The sequence below is a fragment of the Cuculus canorus genome, chromosome 2 (genome assembly GCF_017976375.1).
Source record: "Cuculus canorus isolate bCucCan1 chromosome 2, bCucCan1.pri, whole genome shotgun sequence".
NCBI classification, from domain to species: Eukaryota; Metazoa; Chordata; class Aves; order Cuculiformes; family Cuculidae; genus Cuculus; species Cuculus canorus.
The window spans coordinates 92,019,122-92,028,506 of record NC_071402.1 but is presented as its reverse complement, the minus strand read 5'-3'; positions in this window follow the sequence as shown (position 1 = coordinate 92,028,506).

Below are 9,385 nucleotides of genomic sequence, written 5' to 3'. Positions count from 1 at the left end.
ATGTTCCACATGACAGATGTGAAAAATTTGTTTCCAGACTTCTCTGTCTCTGATGTCTCTGACTAGTTCCAAGGTGACAGGCGACTGGGTGGCAGAATGTGTAATGGATAGCTTGATTACTTTAACAATTAAATATGTAATGAAGAGCTGGAAAGGTTCCATGTAAGTCTCATTTTCACCCTGGTTAAATATGGTGTGCATAATTAATTTTCAAATATGAAAGGGCTCCAGCAAGAAAAGAAATGAAGGAAAGTTGAAGAGATAGTGAATATTTTATTAAATGTCACTCATTCAAAACTCATTAATATACATAGTCCAGGAGTAATCATCTCCTATAAAGCTAAATGCAAGTATCTTGGCAGATTATCTGGTTTTTGTTGAACAAAATTTAATATTGACCAAATCAAGGCTGTATGCCTCTTAGTGAGGCCATCAGAAGGTGAAGAGTCATGGCTTTCTGTGTAGAGGTCAAAAGTGTTGATAGAGCAAATTTGAAAGAAAGAAGACTCTGGGTCAATACTGAAGTTTCTTTAAAAGTAAAGCTGTATTAGTCACTTTTCCTCAGCCATAAGGGATTAATTTTGTCTACCTACAGCCACCTCAGAAGTCTGACCTAAAAAAAAGAGCTTCTTCAGCACTCAGTGAAGTGAAACAGACACCTTTGGGAAGGTGCTGACCTGCCCGTGTTAATCATACATCTTGCGCACAGACCAGTAAAACCCCTCCTACGTCTCTGCCCACTGGCAACCAAAGATTAGTGAGTAGCCTTCTGTTTCTGTGCAGACAAGGTACCTGTATGCAGTGTAGTTTGGGGATACAATTCCCAAAAATGTCCGTTTTTCTATATATGAACACCATTTCATATGCTTGTTCTTCAGCTGGATATATATCTGGAGACAGTAATTTCCTCATTTAATTTCTGAGACCATGGTTCACACAACTGGTTAGAGGAAGGGGAGATGGCACATTGCTCTGTCATAGTTTTGAACTTAATAGAAATGATGATAACTTGGACATTCATTTTGAAGGAAATTCCATTACTTCAAAATTTACGTGTTCTAAAATACAATATTAAAAAATACATCTCCATTCTATTTTTTCTTTTGTATTTATCTACAAAATTGTTACGTTTTAATAATAACTGACTAAATATTCCATTTCAACTTGTTGAACCAAATTTGTATATTACTTTTTGGCCATGTTCAGTATTCATCTGAGCTGTTTGAATGTCACAGATGGATGCATTGTGGTCCTTGTCTTTTCCTGAAGGAACCAGGATACTTGGTCAGAATGAATCCCCCAGACAATTAGAATCAAATAGGAGCTAATAGGAGTTATACCTCTCCATATCATAAAATCAGGATTTTTAAAAACTCTTTTCTTTTCAAAAAATTAGCAGGGAAATCCTGGCTAGTTCTATAACTTAACTTGTGAGCAATATGATTCATAGTTAGAGAATGCTTTGAAGATGTAAAGTCTTACGTAAATGCAAAGAAATAATAATTATTACATCTAGAATATTAATAACTATGGGAGGAGAGAAGATTAATCAACTGGGCTTCTTTATGAAATCCATACGAATGAACTAAGGCTGAGGACATTTATTATATGCAGTGCCATGCCACTGCAAAAGAAACATCCTTGCTGCTGCATGCAGCTTTCTGATCCTAGCGCACATCCTTACTCATTCAGCATGAATCACATATGAATAAGAATGGCAGTATAAGGAGAAAAAAACGGGTGTAGTAACATAGGCACTATTGCGTTCTTGGTGCCAAGAAGACACTGCTTTTATTCTCCATTATCCAACAAGGCTGGCCACAAACTTTTTAGGTAAAGATTCTGAGCTTCACAGTGCAGCTGAAAGCAACACCCTGGTCCATCTGAAATGCTAAAGTATAACTCTGCATGTTCAATTTTCCCTGTGTCTGTTTTCTAATCTGACACTGTTAGGACAAGGAAGCTGGAAAAGGGTCTAGCAAATAAGTCTTATGAGGAGTAGCTGAGGGAACTGGGATCACTTAGCCTGGCGAAGAGGAGGCTGAGGGGAGACTTATTGCTCTCTACAACTACCTGAAAGGAGGTTGTAGCAAGGTGGGTGTTGGCCTCTTCTCTCAAGTAACAAGTGATAGGACAAGAGGAAATGGCCTCAAGTAGCATCAGGGGTGTTCAAGTTGGACATTAGGAAATATTACTTCACTGAAAGAGTGGTGAAGCATTGAAAAAGGCTGTCTCAGGACACAGTGGAGTCACCATCCCTGGAGATGTTAGAAAAGTGTGTAATGTGGCACTTCGAGACATGGGTTAGTAGGCATGGTGGTGTTGGGCTGATGGTTGGACTTGATGATTTTAGAGGTCTTTTCCAATCTTAATGATTACAGGATTCTATGATTCTACAACATCAACTTAAGTTTTTCAAGAATTCCTTTCTTCTTTGCTTTTCTGAATATTTGATCTTTTAAGAGACATCACTGGTTGCTATGATTATTATTTACTAAGTTTATTTGCTTTACCCCAGATGCTCTAGTAGCTCTGAATGCTACTCTGCTGTATGATGGTTGGCTTTTATTTAGCAGTTCGCCAGAACCCAGATTAATTGGGAATTATCTTCCAAACTGCAAGGAAACTGTTCTCTATTACCTTGCTAAAATAAGGCTTCAATTTTAAGCAGTAATATCTCATTCCTTTGCAATCACTGTCAGCCTGCCCTTTACGGAATCCCTAACTCCGGCTGTTAAGCACGGCTATATGAAGGTCCTTATTGGAACAGGGTTTCTTCTGCATCTCTAGACACAGCTGCTAGAAGGCAACTCCACTAAAATGCTGTGCTGGAAAATACTTCACTGGTTTCTGCTAGTCCCAGTCAACCCCAAATTGCACTGCCATAGAAGATGAAAAGTGGAAAGGTGAAGAAGGGAGCCTAAAAGGCTATTCCATTTTGTATAGATGAATGTGGTTACATGAAATATGTCCCCTGTGGTAATCAATGGCAGCTTTGACGTTGACTTCAACGGGCTATGATTTCACCATGGATGCTTATTGTGTCATATAGCCCAGATCCTCATTGTCTGTGGCTGATGGTCAGAAAGATCCTGGCTGGGTGTGGTGGGACCAAAGGAGACAAAACCGGAACACAGAGTGTCCAACAGCTGGCATGGCCTTATATTTTTCTCTTCTGTAAGTGTGCTTTTAGTTTATGACAATATGTGGCTCCATACATCACAACAGTAACTACATCCAAGAAAGCAAAAGCAAACTGAGATTTGGGTTCTTTTGAAGGTATGCGTGATAAGTTAGATGGGCAGTTTCTCTGGCATTCTGTGGCTAGTTAACCTCCCATTCTGATTTTTCCCTTTCCTTAATGGCCTTTTTCTGCTCTAACTGAAGTCAATGGTGGAGCTCGTGTTGACTTCACAGACTGCATAGCCAAACTCCCATCTTCTAGATGAGCATAATGTGTTAGAAATTTTGGTTCGTTCCTGTCAAATTGTGTTATGCAACTAATATTTGGTAGTGTCAGTAATTCCTGCTAAGGCACTTTATATTGTCGCATATTACTGGATCAGATCTAATGATCAAAGCATTTGTTGATCTTCCACATATGTATCTCCCATTTCTGATGTATTTCTCTGTAAAAGATAATCTCTTTTTTCCTTTTGCATACAGTAAATTTTATCTAAAATTATGAATTTAATATTTGGTACATTGCTCTTTATAAAGAAAACAAATTTTCAAATGCATTTTTTCTCGTCGTTTGCCTTTGATTTACTCTTTTTCCAGTTCAGGAAAGTCTTCTGTTCTTTAGAATACCTTAGCATATGCTAAATTCCCCAGGGTAAATTGACCAAAATACTTATTTATCTACTTTTCTATATTGGAAGGAATTTATTTATGGGCTTGCTGCTTCTTTAAACTCAGGCCTAATAAACTTTACATTTGGTCTTGCCTTTTCCATCTTTGCCTCTCAAGCACCTCTCTCTGTTTCTGGTATACATAACACCTAGGATCATCTTGGCTATATCTGAAATGATGAGCCTTTGCAATATGATAATAATTTCTCCCTCTATGAAGTCAGTGTTTTTTTCCTAAACATTTAAGTTGACTTAAAAGGCCTTTAGCTCAATTTACAATGAGGATCCTGACACAATTTTGAGCAGAATGTATCATACGTTACTTTAATTGGAGAGAGACAATAAAAAGCCTTCAAAGTCTTTGCATGAATTGCAGGATCAGAAGCCTCTATAATTATATGCATTATAAAGTATATTCTGTCTACAGACTTTAGAAGTGACTTATCCACATTTTTTTTGAAAAAAAAACCCGTGATATTCGAATAAAATATTTCAATGACACCACTGATCTCCAAGGAGCAGAAAAATTGCATTCCATTTCCTCATATTTGTTATGTGACATTAGAAATTATCAGCTTACAATTTCAATAACGTTAATTGTCAGCATAGCAGACTTTATTGAACAGTCAGGCCAGCTTCTTTTCACTTGAAATTCCACTAGAAAGTTCCACTAGACTGGAGGCTGGCTGATGTTGTGCCCATATATAAGAAGGGTTGCAGAGAGGATCCGGGGAACTACAGGCCTGTCAGTCTCACCTCAGTGCCAGGGAAAGTCATGGAACAGGTAATCTTGAGTGCTATCATGAAGCACATGCAAGAGAACCGGGTGATCAGGCCCAGTCAACATGGGTTTAGAAAAGGCAGATCTTGCCAAACTAAACTGATCACCTTCTATGACAAAATCACTCAACTACTGGATGGGGGAAAGGCTGTGGATGTAGTCTTCTTGGACTTCAGTAAAGCCTTCGACACAGTTTCTCACAGCATTCTGCTTCAGAAGCTGTCAGCCTCTGGCCTGGACGGGCGCACACTCTCCTGGCTTGAAAACTGGTTGGATGGCCGGGCCCAGAGAGTGGTGGTCAATGGAGTTAACTCCAGCTGGAGGCCAGTCACAAGTGGAGTTCCTCAGGGCTCGGTACTGGGTCCAGCTCTGTTCAATGTCTTTATCAATGACCTGGATGAAGGCATTGAGTGCACCCTCAGCAAGTTTGCAGATGACACTAAGCTGGGAGGAAGTGTCGATCTGCTGGAGGGTAGGGAGGCTCTGCAAAGGGATCTGAACAGGCTGGACTGCTGGGCCGAGACCAATGGGATGAGGTTTAACAAGGCCAAATGCCGGGTCCTCCACTTGGGGCACAACAACCCTATGCAGCGCTACAGACTGGGGGAAGAATGGCTGGAGAGCTGCACGGAAGAGAAGGACCTGGGGGTGCTGGTTGACAGCCGACTGAATATGAGCCAGCAGTGTGCCCAGGTGGCCAAGAAGGCCAATGGCATCTTGGCTTGTATCAGAAATGGGGTCACCAGCAGGTCCAGGGAGGTTATTCTCCCTCTGTATTCAGCACTGGTGAGACCGCACCTTGAATACTGTGTTCAGTTCTGGACCCCTCACCACAAGAAGGATGTTGAGACTCTGGAGCGTGTCCAGAGAAGAGCAACAAAGCTGGTGAGGGGGCTGGGGAACAAGTCTTACAAGGAGCGGCTGAGAGAGCTGGGGTTGTTTAGCCTGGAGAAGAGGAGGCTGAGGGGAGACCTTATTACTCTCTACAACTTCCTGAAAGGAGGTTGTGGAGAGGAGGGAGCTGGCCTCTTCTCCCAAGTGACAGGGGACAGGACTAGAGGGAATGGCCTGAAGCTCCGTCAGGGGAGGTTCAGGTTGGATATCAGAAAAAAATTCTTCACAGTAAGAGTCATTGGGTACTGGAACAGGCTGCCCAGGGAGGTGGTCGAGTCACCTTCCCTGGAGGTGTTTAAGGAACGGGTGGATGAAGTGCTTAGGGACATGGTTTAGGGAGTGTTAGGAATGGTTGGACTCGATGATCCAATGGGTCCTTTCCAACCTTGTGATTCTGTGATTCTGTGATTCTGTGTGATTCTGTGAAATAATTTCTGGAACTTTAGTCCTGCTCTAAAACCTTTTTAACTTTACTCAGATAATGCCAATGGCTATAAGCAGGCATGCCATACACTTTTGACAGTTGCTGGATTGCCATGAAGGTATAATTGGAACATAATGAAGGTACAGAATTTCTCTAGAAATAAAACAATAAATGATTCCATTGACTGGGAGTAGTCACTGAATCCAGCTCGTTCTCCTAGAGCTATGTGGACTTCTTTGTAAAAAAAAATCTTACTGTTACCAGTAGATAAAACAGCTTGTAAAATGAGCTAATTTCTCAAGCAAGACAGTGCCATTTTTGAAACAGTACGATGTGCAGCCATATCAGCAAGAGACTGTGCAGCCATTGGCTGTTGATATAATGGAGATCAGTGACTCCCTGAGTCAAGGTCACAGATGATAAAGTGACAAAGGCCCTACAGCAGGGACAGAAGGCCTAAACATCAGATCAGTTTTTGAGTCTTTCAATAGCAAAATAATTTCAATATTTAACTTCCTTTTCTGCCAGAGCCGTCAAGGTCCACAGAGGGTAAGAAGTCACTCAAGTTGTCGTCTTCGTCAGTTTTAAATCATTCCAAGAGATGCAAATCGCTTCCTAACAGGGATCCCTCCTGAGCTTTGTTTGCATTTGCAGAATAATAATAACAGCTTTTTAAAGCTTTCCACTTGGCAAGAGGGCTAACATCTTCTGTTCTTTTTGTCAAGTGACTTTTGAAAGACTATATGGTACCCTTGGAACATCAAAATGAAAGAAATAATCACTTATTCTGTGGGGATTTTGAAACCAAGTTATTGCAGATTAAAAAGAACATCTTGAAGAGATTTGCTGATGCGAGACTATTACAAAACATGATTTTTACAGATCTTGGCTCATGTCAGGAGCAGTTTCTTTACAATTATCGATCTATTCCAACAATGCTTCTGGTTTGTTTGGTGGTTTGTTGTCATTATTTTTAAAATATTCAGATTGTGCCCAGTCCTGACTGGATGCTCCTTTAGAATTCAGTTGGAATTTTTTATTAAATATGCATTTTAGAACTGTGCCAAATAACAAGAGGCAAGCATTTATGCTAAGGGAAGAACTATACCTAGCAGTATATTGAATGATGTATCTGCTCTAGAGTGCATTTGAATAACTATGTGTTTAATCACAATGACAAAATCCCAAATGCGTACTGCTTACTTATCTTCTTAACAGAAACTGGCAGTGGAAGGATAGGATCCAATTAACAAGAGTTTCCTTGTCTGATGGAATAACATAAAAATTCCAATAAAGAGTATATTTTCCAACAGCATTTGAACTAATCATAATAAGCCTCTTCCAACTGCATCCCAAAGATGAGATAGTTTGCCAAGCAGATGGTAGAGCAAAGTTAGGCTGGCCAAAACCCCCAAAAATCTATTTGACAGATTTTAAGATTTCAAGATCTGTTTTCATTGCAATGCATAATGAAACCAAAACCTTCAGGTATTTTTCACACCCACACACACAAACAATGATTGGGCAGTAGTCTCTACCTCGCCAAGAAGAACTCTCACCTGAGATGTGAGAATTAGAGGAAGTACAGAGTGCTAAACAATAAAGGAGAAAACAATGCAAAAGTACCACAAAGAAGCAGTCAGTAATACCTCTCCCCATACTATCTGTCACTGTGTGATTCAGTAGTATGCGATGACTTTTGAAAGCATTGTGGTCCCATACTCTCGGTATGAGCCTGAAGGTTAGTTTTCAATAACTGTCTAGAATTCAGAATTCAGTCTGTATAGATTCAAAGGTCTAAGCAAACATACATGGCTTCAAGATCTGTCTTTGATGGAATTTTAATGATATTTCAATTAAGTAAGTAATTTCTAGTTAAAAAATCAATCTCTGGTGCATCTTAGTGGCACTTTGTTATCTGTAGTCTGCAGACTCACTGTAATCAGAGAGACACATTTTCAGACAGTCCTGATGATGGGCATACTTGGAGATTCAAACACAGTTCTGAGAGTTGCTGGTGAATTTATGAACTACTGACTTAAAAAATTAAGTGCTACTAAAAATTTGTGATTTCTTAACACCAAGTAAGAAAAGAATTTTCAATAAACTTAGGAAAAAGCATCCTCTAACTAGAAAAAAAATTCTTCTATCTTCCCTTATCCACTATTTTTGTTTTGCGCTATGTAGGTCATAAATACTTTGACATAGGGATTGTTATTTCTCTAATCTCTGCACAACATAATCCTCATTAGAGCTGATGTTGTAACTGACAGCAACTGTGTGCACATAGATTTCTTGAGTGAATGAAAATTGCCAAGTGAACATCTTGATCCCCTAGTAAGTATATTTTTATCAATATAAAAATATAGATATATGATTAAATATGTACCTATTTGCATCTGCATGCATGTTGGAGATTTTTTGTATATATTCGGTGAAAGAGTTACACAAAAAGAAATGTAACTACATGCATTTATCTCTGGTGCGGAAACATGCTCAGAATTTACAGAGGGAAAGGCAGGTTCTTGGATACTTTTCGTAACTCAGAAGAGAGAAATGCTTCAAAATAATCCATTGGCTCCGGGAGACACAAAGGCCTGCTGCAAGTAAGCAGAAGAAAGACCATTTTAGAACTTGCCTATTTTCATCCAGTCAAAAGGCTCCTTCTGGCTACTCATAATGCAGACATAGCTGATTCTGGAGGAGGGTACCTTTACATCTCACTTAGGATGTCAACTGTAAAACACAGTTTGCCCACTCACCACAGTTGCCCCATACACTAGGAGAATAGAGAGGTGGGGGAAAGTGAAGGAGAGGGCTTTGAGTGAACAGAATCAAGGGGGGCAAAAAATTAATTGAAGCTGACCAGCTGTCTTCACAGCGTCTCAGCTTCTGATGGCCCTGGTAGAGTTAGGACACTTCAGTGTTCTATAAAACACTCCCTCATCTCATTTTTAAAAGGTTTCATTGCGCCTTATCACATCAAAGCAAAGCATCTGCATGTTTCAGTTGTGGGGCATCATGTGTCTGTCTCCCCTCTGGCTCTCACTAATCCCCCAGATTATCACAGCTCTCTAAAGCGGCTCTTAAATACCCTGTGAAAATAGGACTCCAAGTGGGTGTGCGAGAAGTGGAGACTGAAGCAATAAGGCTGCCTGTGTCTATGGAATTCATATAATCACAGCCAATGTTACCCAAAAAAAAAGGTGTTGAAAAGTCTGCTTTTGCACCAGCTGATCCCAGTCAATATTGGCTATTGGTGAGACAAAGCAAGATCGAGTCTAGTTCGTTCATTTGCTTCAGCACATCTGAATGGCTGCTATGAGTTATAGCTAGTCCTGAGCACACCCATGCATTGCTCCTGAATGATCTTCTATCATCTGACTTTTTTTGCTTTTGTTTCTGAAGTCACTGCTTGTGAGTCAGGGAGTTCTG